Source organism: Aulonocara sp. 'chitande type north' Nkhata Bay, linkage group LG3 (assembly GCF_057382095.1).
Source record: "Aulonocara sp. 'chitande type north' Nkhata Bay isolate Kocher_YH1m ecotype deep benthic linkage group LG3, A_spYH_male_GT1.1, whole genome shotgun sequence".
Classification (NCBI taxonomy): domain Eukaryota; kingdom Metazoa; phylum Chordata; class Actinopteri; order Cichliformes; family Cichlidae; genus Aulonocara; species Aulonocara sp. 'chitande type north' Nkhata Bay.
Window position 1 is genome coordinate 49,523,319 of NC_141346.1, and position 17,311 is coordinate 49,540,629.

Consider the following 17,311-nt stretch of genomic DNA (forward strand, 5'->3'; position numbering starts at 1 on the left):
TGACTGAATTCACAGCTGTTGCTTTGATTCTAACGTTTAAGACTTTTGGCATCGACTCCGTTTTAATAAATGAGTGCTGGGAGGCGTCGTTTGACTTCAGGAGCTCCTGCGATGCTCTTACTCTGCGGGAGAAAACCAAAAACCAAAAGTAGCAAACATGGAGCGATATGACTCGTTTAGTCTTGGGAAACGTGCATCGACAGGTACAGTGTCCTTTTCCCCGCGTCTTTAAAGCTGCCAACTCTGCCTCAGCTTTCATACGAACAGATGAAGTTGAAGATCTTGAAGAAGTTTTGTGGCTTTCAACATTTGAAACTGCAAGAAACTCCATTCCGGGTTTCTCTGAGGCGTGGGCTTTCATCATCAGAGTTCATCCTTTAACCTATAACAATTAAAATATTCTCAAGTATGATCAACGGTTAATTACAGCACCGGCCGGAGTACCGGGAGCAGTTTGGAAGAACAAAAAGACGCGGAGACTGTTCTAAATTGTCATCCCAAACTAACTCAAAGTTTATTCTTTGTGCAGCAGTTTTTATAGGCAGACAACAAGTTTCAGTTCAGACCCTGCCCACTGGGTGGGGTGGTGTCCTTCGACAGTTGGAATCCTTTGTTCAGCTAGGGCAATAAAGATGCACTCACAAGGCCTATAAATCTTATACAGAGGTCTCCTACATCCGTGAGTTCTGACACAACCCAGATGGTCTTCACATAAACATCTTCTGCTAGGGAGTGATAAGTAAAAGAGTGATTTATTGGTGTTTTCCCTCCAACCTTAGTATCTACTTTCACACCATAAAATCTTCAGTTGACACAGCAAGAGGAGATGAGGTTAAAACAAAGGGCATTGCAGAAACAGGGTCCTTTGTATAATATCATCAAAAACAATACTCAGTAAATGCTACCATGGTATCAAAATATCACAACAGAAACACTATCACTTGGCTTGATATCATCCTCCACTTCTGTCTCAGTATTTGATGCAACATTGTTTTCCAATAAATTGATTTGCTTTGGACAAACAGCAGGATTTTGTTCTCTTTGATTTATCCAGTTCTGAATTTCATTTAAAAACACATTTGTGTATTTCATGATACTTGAAAAGCATTCCTCTTGTTTTATTACTTCCTCTGGCACCAAAGACAACACCTCAACATGTGAACTTGAAGCCTTTTCGCACAGTGCCTTTAAATCCACCAAATACTGCTTAATTTGAGAAAGATTTTCATTGTGTTGCATGAGCGCTTTCATTTTTTGTATTAGTCCTTTCATTTTATTAACATATATTTTGCATTCATTTTGTGATTTTTCGATTTTATTCAACAATGCCTTTCCAGTCATTTTTCTTTCTCTCTTTCCCCCCAAATCATTAGAGGAACAATCATCATCACCTGTTTGACTCATGATTTTCCCGTTTGTTTGTTCGATTTTTTATTTATTTATTTATTTTAATCTTCAGTGATCATCCATTAAAACATATATCCACTGGAAGCCACAATAGACTTTGACCATAAAATCCTTTCAACGTAACGGCACTTTAATTGTCCATTTGAACATCATCCAAGCAGCATAATTAATAAGACGCAGCGCAGTCATCAATCCAAGAGCGCAGCCAAAAACATTGCACATTTAACCAACATTCATTCCATTCAGTGTCTCCTCTTAAAACATCTCAGCGCTAATGCAATGTCGCTTCCTTTTCCACAACCAGACATGCACAGGTATTCTTACCTGCGCTCCTCAGAATTGCGTCAGGTGTGTCGGTGATGCTGGGCTCACTCATTCAGATGCGCTGCACTTACTTGGCGTCTTTCAGGTTCCTTGATCTGATTTCTTTGATCCTGCTTGTGGCTGGCTTCTCCAGAATGCCGTTTTTTGTTGACTAAAGATGTAGCGACTTCCACAGTCGCTAGAGGCCGGGGATGGAGCCTGCCTATTTGCCAGCAGGAAGCTTTTTGTTATAGCCTTTAGATCAGGGGTCGGCAACCTGCGGCTCCGGAGCCTCATGCGGCTCTTTAGTCCTTATAGTGCGGCTCTGCGTGGTTTGGGAAAATAAATTAGTATTTAGCTGAAGTGTATTTTATTTATGCCAGTTCTTTTTTTTTTACTTGTAGTTCTAAATTGGAAGCTTATTGTGATTTTGCAATATACAAATAAAATTATATTTTGTTATTTTTTCATCGCTCAAAATAAGCATCACACTCGCGGAAGCCGGTGTACCCGGCGAAACGCCGTGCATTTATCGAGCCTTTCAACCCCAGATAGGCCAATTATGGCTCTTTGGGTCTTAAAGGTTGTTGACCCCTGCTTTAGATGAACAGAGTTTTTTAATTAAATACATACTCTTTAATAAATGTTCTCTTTTATAAAAAGTAGGATAATTAAAAAAACTTTTATTATACCTCTATTAGAAAAAAAACTGTCTTGTTTTCTGTTGTCTGTTATGTAATATTAGGGATGTTTGTGACAATTAATTTCATCATCGGCTGGACTAACCAATAGTCCACAACTAGGAAACACTGAAATTTTAAGTTAAGTTTGAAAACAGTTTAAAAAAAAACACCCCATTCCAAAACGTCTTGTGACAATCTCATTGGAGTGATGATGTCATAGAACGTCATAAGTCCTTTGATGTTTTTCCTTAAATAGGGGTGAGAAACAGCAAGATTTAGTTCGTTTCAGCAGCATCTGTGTTTGCAGCATACAAAACGTTCACCACAGAAACATTTGGAAAGCTCTTCAAAGTCATCGTATAGAAACTCCAACATGTTTCCAAGAAAAAAACAACCAATTCAAAAAGATTACGCCGCCTCTCCTTCCTGGCGTGGCCAGCCAATTTCCCCAAATGGCATCTCATCCTTCCAAAGGGCATTAGAGGAGAGTAGGAAGGAAAACTACCTTCTCCAGAAAAAAATGCAACAAATTGAAGAAGAAAAACATCAACTGGAGGACAAGTGTAGACGAATGGAAGCCCAAAATAAAGAGCTGGAAGAAAGACAACAGCGCCAGCCGGACATAAACATTATTAATGAGGGCTGGGGAATCAAGTTTGCTCAGGCCCGAGAGCAGATTGTGCACCTCAATAAAGAAAACAGGCAAAAGCGCGCAGAACTAAAAGAAATGACCAACCAGCTCCAAGACAAGAAAACGATGACTGATAAGATACAGCGGGATCTCCAACACATGGACCGAAAAAATCGGCTCCTCCAAAGACAGCTCCATGAAGCTGTGGAAGAAAAGAATAAATTCCTCCAACAGAAGGAAGAGCAGGACAAAAAGCAACAAGACATGCAGCACAAACTGAAGAGCATGCAGGAAAAATACCGCATGCTGAAAGAAAGCCTGGATGAAACACTGCGCCAAAATAAAGACCTTCTTCAACAGAAAGAGCAACAACAAAAAAGACTGAAAGAAGGAAAACGCATCGTCCAGGACTTTCAGTCTAAAAATCTAAAACTGCAAGAGTTTTGTAATCAGCTGGAGGACAAAGCAACTAAAGTGGAAGAAGAAAGGGACAAACTGGAGAAACGGTGCTCACAGATGCAGAAAAGGATCGATCAGATAGCGAGAAACAACTCCGAGCTCGTTAAGGGGCGTTTGGTGGAATTCAATAACTTGAAGAGTGAACACACTCAAATGCAGTCACAAAAACAACAAGAAGACAAAATACATGAAGACAAAAATCAAGAAATCAAGAAAAGAAAGAAGCAGTTAAAAGACAAGCACAAAGAGGTCCAACAGAGAAATGCAGACATGCACAAGGACAAGCTGATACAGGAGGCAACATCCAAACAACTCAAAGACAAGCTTGAAGAACAACAAGCAGCATTGGAAGAGGTGGAACAAAGATGTGAGAAACTTGAAGAAAAACCACTTGCAGAAACCATCGACGAGCTGAGAAATCTCATCGTGGAGAAAAAAGCGCTCGTGGAAAAGTGCATGAAAAAAAAGAAAAAAATGGTTCCACTTGTTCCAGAGGAGAGACGCTACTGCTTCCTCACCTGATGTAGCCTCGTCTTGCTCCACCTCTGTTAACCCCCCCCCCCCAGCCAGTCCCGGCAGTTGACTGTCCCCTCCTGAGCCTGGTTCTGCCGGAGGTTTCTGCCCGTTTAAAGGCAGTTTTTCCTCCCCACTGTCGCCAAGTGCTTGCTCAGAGGGGATTGTTGGGGTTTTCTCTCCTCTGCCTTTTTTCTTCTTTTACTTGTTTAACTTCTTTCATTATTACTTCATTTTACCTTGTTTCTTCATTTACTTGTTTAACTTCTTTCATTATTACTTCATTTTACCTTGTTTCTTCATTTACTTGTTTAACTTCTTTCATTATTACTTCATTTTACCTTGTTTCTTCATTTACTTGTTTAACTTCTTTCATTATTACTTCATTTTACCTTGTTTCTTCATTTACTTGTTTAACTTTTTCATTATTACTTCATTTTACCTTGTTTCTTCATTTACTTGTTCAACTTCTTTCATTATTACTTCATTTTACCTTGTTTCTTCATTTACTTGTTCAACTTCTTTCATTATTACTTCATTTTACCTTGTTTCTTCATTTACTTGTTCAACTTCTTTCATTATTACTTCATTTTACCTTGTTTCTTCATTTACTTGTTCAACTTCTTTCATTATTACTTCATTTTACCTTGTTTCTTCATTTACTTGTTTAACTTCTTTCATTATTACTTCATTTTACCTTGTTTCTTCATTTACTTGTTCAACTTCTTTCATTATTACTTCATTTTACCTTGTTTCTTCATTTACTTGTTCAACTTCTTTCATTATTACTTCATTTTACCTTGTTTCTTCTTTTACTTGTTTAACTTTTTCATTATTACTTCATTTTACCTTGTTTCTTCATTTACTTGTTTAACTCCTTTCATTATTACTTCATTTTACCTTGTTTCTTCCTTTACTTGCTTGTTATTCTTATCTAAATAATAAACCAATTAAATTTATCCTTTGAGTATTTTTCATCTCATCTTTACAGAATCTTTCCAAAACATTTTCAAACATTCAGATCTGTCTTTTATTTTCTTCTTGAAACCTCATAAATGGTGAACTAAAAACCCGGATTACGGTTTGAAACATAGTTTCAGCTGAAACTGGCATAACATGCTGTGTGTGTGTGTGTGTGTGTGTGTGTGTGTGTGTGTGTGTGTGTGTGTGTGTGTGTGTGTGTGGAGAGAGAGAGCTCACAAAATTAGGTGGTGTTCTTCATTGTAATAGGAAAGGTAACATGGGTCCCCACCGTTTCTCAAAGACTTGTTTCTGTAGTCTGAGTATGTAATTTGTTCCATCAGACAGACATGGATCCATAGATTATATCTGGTTTTAACCATCTGATAGTTATGCATTTTAGGGCTGCAGTGAGTCATATATTTAGCAGGTAACTTTTGGCTTTGCAGTCAATATGTTCTGCAATCCTTCCCAACACTGCTGCTGTAGGACTTAGTGGAATATTTACCTTGGAAAATGTCTTTGAGAGCATCAAATATCTGCCTCCAGAATACACAGAGTTTAGGGCAGAGCCACAATATATGAGTGTGGTTGGCAGAGTGTGTCCCACAGTTCCTCCAGCATGAACTCAGATGTGTTGGACCCATCTTAGCAGTTATTTCTGGTGTTCTGTAGAATCTGGCACATTAATGCCCCCTTTATTTTGGGCACTGCAGGGTTTTGAGTCTAATTCTAGGCCGCTGTTTAGCCTACATGAAGTTAGAAATTCTTCAATACAGCTTGGACTCTCCACCATTTGACCCTTAGAACTGAAGAAGCTTCTCGGATGAGAGGTGAAACGTCTTCAAGTAACTCAAAGAAGTCCAGACGCTTTTCTTTCCAAGCTCCTTAGACTACGATGACCTGGATGACTGAGAACCTTCACAGACTTCTCCACACTTTAAATGCGCTCTAATGATGGGAACGTGTGGTAACATTTAGTCTTAACTGAAATAACACATTGCATCTATAAATGCGATTAAAATGTTTACCAAAGACTAACGTTTTTCATTCAGAACAAACAGCATATTTCAGGTTAGGGCTGCACAACTAGTTTGTCCAATATTAAAGTGACAGTTGTTTGTTACAATTATTCACAGATTGTTGTGGCAAAATGTGTTTTGATTGCACTGTCATGTCAGAATACTGCTTTCACCTTTACTTTGTGCTACACTCATGTTAATTAATCTTCATAAATTAATGTTTGCAAACACAAAGTATAAAGTTTTCCACTCTGCTATTTGTACCTGCACAATAGATGTGAATAAAACTCAAACCTATACGAGCTCCTTCTCCATTTCCCTGCAACATTTTGTATAGATCTAACTTTTTGCCACATAAAGAACCTTCTGATGTGTTTACAGTAAATGTATTTGATAGTAGCTTATTTTGTAACTTTTAGTGGGCCTATGCAATGTTCCCTCTAAGCTGCGCACGTGCGCAATTGCGCACTGCTGGCACAGTCTCTGCGCACAGAAATTCTGCTTTGTGCACAAAAAAAGATCTAACCTGAATTGAAATTAAAATTAATACTTTAACAATTCTGTTTTGCAGTGTTGGTCAGTAAGTGACTGGTTGCTCCCATATGGGAACGATGCCACCTTATCCCATAGTCCAGCCAATAATGCGTATATGCGCAGCTAATCAACGTGGTTGACAGGCTATGACAGCGTCCTTATGTGACGCTTTTTTGTTTTTACATTTTCATGGATGGGCTAAAGCAGTTAATTAAAAGTAGTCTAACATAAATGTAAATGCTGTAATTTGATTATTTTAATAAACCATGAAACTTGGATGGATTCGATGCCGGCGTGACCACAGTGCACACGTCTGATGTCGCTCAGTGGTCCAAGGGATCGCTCAGGGAGTTTGTGTGTTCGCTCAGACACGTGAAAAATTAGAGGGAACACTGGAGTTGACCATGAATTCCTCTATGTGAAGCCATCTATCTGATAGCTGAAGCTTGGCTCAAATTGGGTCATGCAACAGGGCACTTATCCTAAGCACACCAGCAAGTCTACAAAAGTATGGAAAAAGAAAATCAATCAAGGTTTTTCCATTGCCCAGGGAAAGTCCAGATTTTGACCTGATTTAGATGCTGTGGTGGGACTTCAAGAAAAGTGTATATAAATGAATGTCCCAAAAACCCAGCAAATTGTGGCATTGTTGTAAAAATTATGCCAAATCATGGCAAATATTCTGTTGAGCTTAAATACAGAGTTTCCTGTGTCATGAAAGTTGCTCACTTTTTACCTGGTTCGAATTCAAAGTACACATCAAGTCAAGTTGGCTCAAAATGCTCTTGCTCCGCTTCTGTCAAGAGTGCATCAGTAGTCAGTTCTGTGTACTTGGTTTAGCCAAGTATTCTAAAATGCATTTTGTCTGAAACGAAATAGGACATTACTTATTTGCAAAAGCCCTCCAATGTTTTTGGACGTCTCCATTCCCGCTGGTTTAACAGAGAGCTCTCCCTATCAGTTGTCAGCTGACCAAGAGGCTGAGGCTCACCGGAGAGAACACCTGACTCGCACATCACTTTCAAAATCCCTGCTGACTTTTGCCACTTAGTGAAGCACAAATCTTCAAAAATGACACTTCTGTGAAAACAGAAAGGATTAGTGGATATGGATTAAAGGATACGGATATACACTCACACACATACCTCAGGGGCTACACAATAATGAGGCACATTTCCAGCAACAGCATTACGTTTTAAAATAGTAAATATACAGAGTGTAACTTTCTAAAAGTTTATATCCATTGAAATGTCATCTGTAATTAAGAGTATCCATAAACAGTAACAATTTCCAGAACACTTTCTAAAAAAATACATCTATTATTTTTATCTGTAGTAATGCCATTTTATTGCAAATACCTATTAAAACAAAACCGATATTAGAGTTGATGCAATCAAAAGTGACCTATTTCTTTTTATTCTTCTGTGTTGTTTTTCAGAAAAATAACTTTATTTACTATAACTACGTTGGACCGGAAACAAATATGACAGTAAATTAAACAGAAAGAACATGTGCTGTAAGGTCGCTGTAGCAGAAGTCATCTCCACTGAAGCCCCCTCACAGCAGAGGGCCAGTCATGCTGTTTATTAGGATTTGCTAGTTTTCAGTGAGAAAAAACATTTTCATCAAGTTTTAAATCCTTTCGTTGCTCTTTTCTCTGCGATTATCATAAAATCGTCGTCCTCTTTTCAAGCCTTAGCTCGCTTTTATTTTGAAAAATGAGTCTTGTGATCAGAGATGAATCTGTGCTGCATGATGTGCGTAACATCAGAGCGATAAAAGCCAGCTTTGCCTTTCAGTGATTCGCAGTAAGGACATAAATGACCTAAACTGAGACTGAAAAAAGTGCAGTCAGTTAAATGTTAGCTCACCTAACATGTAGCAGTGTTTACATGTAGCCATGTTTGACAGACTCCAGGGCTTTGATACCATAAGATGCCTCATATCCTCACAGACTCATGAGATCACACAGGTGGTCTGACCTGCTCGTGTCACACTGTGCTGTCTGTCTGTCTGTCCGTTGTTTTTCTCCTGCAGTGATGTTATGTAGCAGAAAAACAGTTGGATGCTGGAAAAGTGCAGAGCGATGGGTGACGTGTGGAGAACATCACAGTCTGTGTGTGTTCAACAGCTGTTAGAGCCACACTTTGTCCTTTCTGTGGTATAACTGCTGGATTTATTTTATTCCAACACTTAGAAACTGTCAGCAAAGCAAAACTTCATGATTGGATGATCCTGTGGCACGTCCACAGTGTCAAACGTGCACAGAGACAGTGACACCCACAGAGAAACCCTCAGCTTGGTGTCCATTGCAAATCTGCACCTGTTGTCTTCTTTCTACTTTCTTTGTTGAACTCAGAAACTCGAGACTTGAGATGAAGAAAAATGTTAAATAATGGAATAAAAAAAAGATGATTATTAAAAAAAGTAAAGTAAAATTATATAAATAAATGAGGTGATGATATTTCTGTTTACTTTAGAAGTTATTATACACTGTATGCTGTGATTCTGATCTGGGAAACATTAAAGACATTCATAGCCAGACTGCTGACTTTGTGTTTTTATTCAGTCGCCTAACAGAAGTGCAGTAAGAAACGATTTAGCCCATCCTGATTTCTTAGCTGTTTGCATATTTGACACACTTACGTGTTTCAGATCGTGAAGCAAATTTTTATGATAGATAAAGATGACCAGAGTCAGTGTAAAATAAAGCTTTTACATGTATTGCTGGGAGGTCGGCAGCTCCCTCCACTGCTTGGCCCTCTGTGAAAAACAACTGGGATCCAGCTTCCCTGTGATGCTGAATTATATAAGCGGAAGAAAATAAATAGATAGAAGGATGGATGATTGTATTTTGTGTACAATTGTTGAAGTGTAAAAAGGGTTGGCCCTCCGTGGTGCCCTAAGCAAAGTTTGATTTTTGGGGCCCTTTAATAGTGCCAATAATAGTGATTAATGATCACCTACTATAAATGTATTTCATTTTCTAATGTTGATGTTGTTGTGAAAAATGTCATAAAAACAGATAACAAATTTGCAACTTTCATGAAAAATGTTTTCATTAATATTTTAAAAAACCAGCAAAACACCTCCCCCTGCTGGCCACACAGAGAAACAATAGATAAAACCTGAGAGCTGCACAGTTGCAGCAGTGTGGTTTACGTCATTGTGTTGTCAGCCTGTTTTACACATCGGTGGTTTCTTATTGACGTGTAAAAAGATCTGAAATCGTAGTAAATTCAGCTGCTATTGTGGGCTGGGGATGATTTACACTTAACATTTTAATAACTGGGTACTGAATGTCATAGGCCCAATGTTCCCTCTAATTTTTCACGTGTCTGAGCGAACACACAAACTCCCTGAGCGATCCCTTGGACCACTGAGCGACATCAGACGTGTGCACTGTGGTCACGCCGGCATCGAATCCATCCAAGTTTCATGGTTTATTAAAATAATCAAATTACAGCATTTACATTTATGTTAGACTACTTTTAATTAACTGCTTTAGCCCATTTACCATGAAAATGTAAAAACAAAAAAGCGTCACATAAGGACGCTGTCATAGCCTGTCAACCACGTTGATTAGCTGCGCATATACGCATTATTGGCTGGACTATGGGATAAGGTGGCATCGTTCCCATATGGGAGCAACCAGTCACTTACTGACCAACACTGCAAAACAGAATTGTTAAAGTATTAATTTTAATTTCAATTCAGGTTAGATCTTTTTTTGTGCACAAAGCAGAATTTCTGTGCGCAGAGACTGTGCCAGCAGTGCGCAATTGCGCACGTGCGCAGCTTAGAGGGAACATTGCATAGGCCCACTAAAAGTTACAAAATAAGCTACTATCAAATACATTTACTGTAAACACATCAGAAGGTTCTTTATGTGGCAAAAAGTTAGATCTATACAAAATGTTGCAGGGAAACAGAGAAGGAGCTCGTATAGGTTTGAGTTTTATTCACATCTATTGTGCAGGTACAAATAGCAGAGTGGAAAACTTTATACTTTGTGTTTGCAAACATTAATTTATGAAGATTAATTAACATGAGTGTAGCACAAAGTAAAGGTGAAAGCAGTATTCTGACATGACAGTGCAATCAAAACACATTTTGCCACAACAATCTGTGAATAATTGTGACAAACAACTGTCACTTTAATATTGGACAGACTAGTTGTGCAGCCCTAACCTGAAATATGCTGTTTGTTCTGAATGAAAAACGTTAGTCTTTGGTAAACATTTTAATCGCATTTATAGATGCAATATGTTATTTCAGTTAAGACTAAATGTTACCACACGTTCCCATCATTAGAGCGCATTTAAAGTGTGGAGAAGTCTGTGAAGGTTCTCAGTCATCCAGGTCATCGTAGTCTAAGGAGCTTGGAAAGAAAAGCGTCTGGACTTCTTTGAGTTACTTGAAGACGTTTCACCTCTCATCCGAGAAGCTTCTTCAGTTCTAAGGGTCAAATGGTGGAGAGTCCAAGCTGTATTGAAGAATTTCTAACTTCATGTAGGCTAAACAGCGGCCTAGAATTAGACTCAAAACCCTGCAGTGCCCAAAATAAAGGGGGCATTAATGTGCCAGATTCTACAGAACACCAGAAATAACTGCTAAGATGGGTCCAACACATCTGAGTTCATGCTGGAGGAACTGTGGGACACACTCTGCCAACCACACTCATATATTGTGGCTCTGCCTTAAACTCTGTGTATTCTGGAGGCAGATATTTGATGCTCTCAAAGACATTTTCCAAGGTAAATATTCCACTAAGTCCTACAGCAGCAGTGTTGGGAAGGATTGCAGAACATATTGACTGCAAAGCCAAAAGTTACCTGCTAAATATATGACTCACTGCAGCCCTAAAATGCATAACTATCAGATGGTTAAAACCAGATATAATCTATGGATCCAGTGAGTGTCTGTCTGATGGAACAAATTACATACTCAGACTACAGAAACAAGTCTTTGAGAAACGGTGGGGACCCATGTTACCTTTCCTATTACAATGAAGAACACCACCTAGTTTTGTGAGCTCTCTCTCTCTCCACACACACACACACACACACACACACACACACACACACACACACACACACACACACACACACACACACACACACACACACACACACACACAGCATGTTATGGCAGTTTCAGCTGAAACTATGTTTCAAACCATATTCCGGGTTTTTAGTTCACCATTTATGAGGTTTCAAGAAGAAAATAAAAGACAGATCTGAATGTTTGAAAATGTTTTGGAAAGATTCTGTAAAGATGAGATGAAAAATACTCAAAGGATAAATTTAATTGGTTTATTATTTAGATAAGAATAACAAGCAAGTAAAGGAAGAAACAAGGTAAAAGGAAGTAATAATGAAAGAAGTTAAACAAGTAAATGAAGAAACAAGGTAAAATGAAGTAATAATGAAAGAAGTTGAACAAGTAAATGAAGAAACAAGGTAAAATGAAGTAATAATGAAAGAAGTTGAACAAGTAAATGAAGAAACCAGGTAAAATGAAGTAATAATGAAAGAAGTTGAACAAGTAAATGAAGAAACAAGGTAAAATGAAGTAATAATGAAAGAAGTTAAACAAGTAAATGAAGAAACAAGGTAAAATGAAGTAATAATGAAAAAGTTAAACAAGTAAATGAAGAAACAAGGTAAAATGAAGTAATAATGAAAGAAGTTGAACAAGTAAATGAAGAAACAAGGTAAAATGAAGTAATAATGAAAGAAGTTAAACAAGTAAATGAAGAAACAAGGTAAAATGAAGTAATAATGAAAGAAGTTAAACAAGTAAATGAAGAAACAAGGTAAAATGAAGTAATAATGAAAGAAGTTAAACAAGTAAAAGAAGAAAAAAGGCAGAGGAGAGAAAACCCCAACAATCCCCTCTGAGCAAGCACTTGGCGACAGTGGGGAGGAAAAACTGCCTTTAAACGGGCAGAAACCTCCGGCAGAACCAGGCTCAGGAGGGGACAGTCAACTGCCGGGACTGGCTAGGGGGGAGGGTTAACAGAGGTGGAGCAAGACGAGGCTACATCAGGTGAGGAAGCAGTAGCGTCTCTCCTCTGGAACAAGTGGAACCATTTTTTTCTTTTTTTTCATGCACTTTTTCATGAGCGCTTTTTTCTGCAGGATGAGATTTCTCAGCTCGTCGATGGTTTCTGCGTTTTTTTTCTTCAAGTTTCTCACATCTTTGTTCCATCTCTTCAAATGTTGCTTCTAGTTCTTCAAGCTTGTCTTTGAGTTGTTTGGATGTTGCCTCCTGTATCAGCTTGTCCTTGTGCATGTCTGCATTTCTCTGTTGGACCTCTTTGTGCTTGTCTTCTAACTGCTTCTTTCTTTTCTTGATTTCTTGATTTTTGTCTTCATGTATTTTGTCTTCTTGTTGTTTTTGTGACTGCATTTGAGTGTGTTCACTCTTCAAGTTATTGAATTCCACCAAACGCCCCTTAACGAGCTCGGAGTTGTTTCTCGCTATCTGATCGATCCTTTTCTGCATCTGTGAGCACCGTTTCTCCAGTTTGTCCCTTTCTTCTTCCACTTTAGTTGCTTTGTCCACCAGCTGATTACAAAACTCTTGCAGTTTTAGATTTTTAGACTGAAAGTCCTGGACGATGCGTTTTCCTTCTTTCAGTCTTTTTTGTTGTTGCTCTTTCTGTTGAAGAAGGTCTTTATTTTGGCGCAGTGTTTCATCCAGGCTTTCTTTCAGCATGCGGTATTTTTCCTGCATGCTCTTCAGTTTGTGCTGCATGTCTTGTTGCTTTTTGTCCTGCTCTTCCTTCTGTTGGAGGAATTTATTCTTTTCTTCCACAGCTTCATGGAGCTGTCTTTGGAGGAGCCAATTTTTTCGGTCCATGTATTGGAGATCCCGCTGTATCTTATCAGTCATCGTTTTCTTGTCTTGGAGCTGGTTGGTCATTTCTTTTAGTTCTGCACTCTTTTGCCTGTTTTCTTTAATGAGGTGCACAATCTGCTCTCGGGCCTGAGCAAACTTGATTCCCCAGCCCTCATTAATAATGTTTATGTCCGGCTGGCGCTGTTGTCTTTCTTCCAGCTCTTTATTTTGGGCTTCCATTCGTCTACACTTGTCCTCCAGTTGAAGTTTTTCTTCTTCAATTTGTTGCATTTTTTTCTGGAGAAGGTAGTTTTCCTTCCTACTCTCATCTAATGCCCTTTGGAAGGATGAGATGCCATTTGGGGAAATTGGCTGGCCACGCCAGGAAGGAGAGGCGGCGTAATCTTTTTGAATTGGTTGTTTTTTTCTTGGAAACATGTTGGAGTTTCTATACAATGACTTTGAAGAGCTTTCCAAATGTTTCTGTGGTGAACGTTTTGTATGCTGCAAACACAGATGCTGCTGAAACGAACTAAATCTTGCTGTTTCTCACCCCTATTTAAGGAAAAACATCAAAGGACTTATGACGTTCTATGACATCATCACTCCAATGAGATTGTCACAAGACGTTTTGGAATGGGGTGTTTTTTTTTAAACTGTTTTCAAACTTAACTTAAAATTTCAGTGTTTCCTAGTTGTGGACTATTGGTTAGTCCAGCCGATGAAGAAATTAATTGTCACAAACATCCCTAATATTACATAACAGACAACAGAAAACAAGACAGTTTTTTTTCTAATAGAGGTATAATAAAAGTTTTTTAAATTATCCTACTTTTTATAAAAGAGAACATTTATTAAAGAGTATGTATTTAATTAAAAAACTCTGTTCATCTAAAGCAGGGGTCAACAACCTTTAAGACCCAAAGAGCCATAATTGGCCTATCTGGGGTTGAAAGGCTCGATAAATGCACGGTGTTTCGCCGGGTACACCGGCTTCCGCGAGTGTGATGCTTATTTTGAGCGATGAAAAAATAACAAAATATAATTTTATTTGTATATTGCAAAATCACAATAATCTTCCAATTTAGAACTACAAGTAAAAAAAAAATCGAGAAGAAAAACGAAAGAAAAATAAAGTATCGCTATTTACCGTCAACTAACAGAGTTCTGTCATGTTCTCGTGACAAAGTGCCAAACTGGCCTCAGTCGTGTTTTTCTTTCTTTCATCTTCTCTTCTTTTGTTGTTTTGTTTGAAGCATTTGTTTAATTGTTGTTTTTTATTGTGTGGAAAGAATTTTTCTGAAAATATAGATATAGAGAAATGATATTATATATAGTTCTATATAAAATGTGTACAAAGGAGAAAGTATATAAAAGGGTTTTCTCAGTGGGGGATCTATGCATGAATTATTTTTAAAGACGCGGGGAAAAGGACACTGTACCTGTCGATGCACGTTTCCCAAGACTAAACGAGTCATATCGCTCCATGTTTGCTACTTTTGGTTTTTGGTTTTCTCCCGCAGAGTAAGAGCATCGCAGGAGCTCCTGAAGTCAAACGACGCCTCCCAGCACTCATTTATTAAAACGGAGTCGATGCCAAAAGTCTTAAACGTTAGAATCAAAGCAACAGCTGTGAACTCAGTCATGGTGTCATGTGCAGCCTTCATCTTACTGTCACTACTTTTTCATTTTAGGGTACGTGAGGTAAAGCGTCCGTCGATGTAGCTTGACTGTACAAAATTATTTTTCTACGTTATTAACAAAACAGAGCAGAGACTGATGCTGCTCCTGTCTGACCCCCTTGTGTATGGCACGTGTGTGTGTGTGTGTGTGTGTGTGTGTGTGTGTGTGTGTGTGTAGGAGCGGCAGTCGCTGTGTGAGTGTGATATCACATCTGCATCACTCAAGCGTAGGCGGGCCCGCGTCAGACAACAATAAACAAAAAGCAGAAAAAGGCCAACAGTAAAAACTCAGACTCCAGCATGAGCTCCTTCCTGCTGCTTAACCAATCACCTTCCTCCATATCATCACTGCTCCCTCCCTCCTCCTCTCTCCATCCTACACCACCTTTGTTATTTAACACCGACCCCCCCAAACTGATAATCAGACAAATTCCCAAACACCTGACTTCACTGTGTCGACACCGTTCCTGACTATTTCTGACCTCAGGTCAGCTCTGCTATTATCCTCACATTAAGGGTTCGTTCACCTGCCTGCAGATGATCTGTGAGCTCGTCGGTTGTAAATTAAACTCTAAGCACACTGAGGGTAACCGGGAGGCGTTCAGGGCCTGCAGTGCAGAGCTGCAACATGACAAAAAGGGATGGGGGCTCAGATCTCCTGAACAGGGTAGAAACAACACGGTGGGTTTGTGCTGTTTGTGATTCCTGCTCCGTCACTCTGGTGGAGACGACTGCAGCTCAGCAGCGCTCCCTGCTGATCCTCTGATGAAGATGTCAACAGTATGTAAACTGAGCTGATGTGCTGCTGTTTGAGCCCACGTGGTAGCGTACGTCCAGTATGGGAGAACTTAGTCACCGGTGCTGTCTTTGCTTGTGCTCTAGCTTTAGCCTGTTTGATTGTTTGTTTTCTATTTTAAGACTCTCAGCCTTAAATACAGGACAGAGGATGATCCGATCATCTTTCAGCTAACAGTGTCGAGCAGAAGGACGGCCGGCTGATGCGTCCGTACGAACCCTTTTGTACTCACTCCTGTGTATAAGGAGGCGGCGAGGGGTTGTGTAGTTAACCTCAGCACCACACAGCTACAGCAGAGGAGAGAACACAAACGAGTCCTTTCATTCGGCTCTGTTCTTTCTCCTTGTCGGTTTTATAAGCTAACACTAGAGGGCGCCATTGTGGCACATTCAGCGCTCACTCTGAGGTCACTGGACAGAGAAGAAAATACCAAACTGGGAGACGGATGGAGACGAAACATCTGGAAGATCAGAACTGTACATTTTTAAGTGTAAGAAAAAAAAAAACAGACAAAATATTTGTAAATATTAAGTTTCTTGTTTATTTATACATCCGGCCCTGTATGCTTCAGGAAAAACTGAACAGGATGGAGGTGGACCCCTGCCTGGTGGCTTGGATCTCCGACTACCTCACCGACAGACCACAGTACGCCAGGCTGAAGGACATCACGTCTGACACAGTGATCAGCAGCACAGGAGCACCACAGGGAACTGTGCTGTCCCCTCTTCTCTTCACCCTGTACACCTCTGACTTCTCTACAACTCTGAATTATGCCATATTCAGAAGTTTGCAGATGACACAGCCATCATGGGGTGTATCTGGGATGATCAGGAAGAGGAGTACAGAAGTCTGGTGAGGAACTTTGTCGCATGGAGTCACACAAACCACCTGCAACTCAACACCTCAAAGACTAAGGAACTGGTTGTGGACTTCGGGAGGTCCAGAGAAGGTCCACTGCCGGTTCAGATAGAGGGGGAGGAGGTGGAGGTGGTCAATAAGTACAAGTACCTCGGGCTGTGGGTGGACAATAAACTGGACTGGTCATGCAACACAGAGCACCTGTATAAAAAAGCCCAAAGCCGACTGTACTTCCTCAGGAGGCTGAGGTCTTTTAACATCTGCAGGAAGCTCCTGAGGATGTTTTACCAGTCGGTGGTTGCTGGAGTACTTTTCTATGCTGTGGTGTGCTGGGGGAGCAGCACAGCAAAGAAGGACTCATCCAGGCTGGAGAAACTGATCAGGAAGGCGGGCTCTGTGGTTGGCATGAAGCTGGACACTCTGGTGACAGTGGCAGAGAAAAGGACATTAAAGAAACTGCTGGACATTATGAACAATGCTGGGCATCCTCTGCACACGGCCATAAACAATCAGAAGAGTCTGTTCAGTGACAGGTTGCTTCTCTCAAAGACAAGAACCAACAGACTTAAAAACTCCTTTGTCCCACACGCCATCAGACTGTTTAACTCCTCTCTGGA

General features: G+C 39.7%; 2 pseudogenes; one reads left to right on the top strand and one right to left on the bottom strand.

The window, feature by feature from the left end:
* The first annotated feature begins 2,563 nt into the window (after positions 1-2,563).
* LOC147336006 (uncharacterized) lies at positions 2,564-5,056 on the top strand (annotated as a pseudogene).
* Positions 5,057-11,653: 6,597 nt separating this feature from the next.
* LOC147336007 (uncharacterized) lies at positions 11,654-14,081 on the bottom strand (annotated as a pseudogene).
* Positions 14,082-17,311: the final 3,230 nt, after the last annotated feature.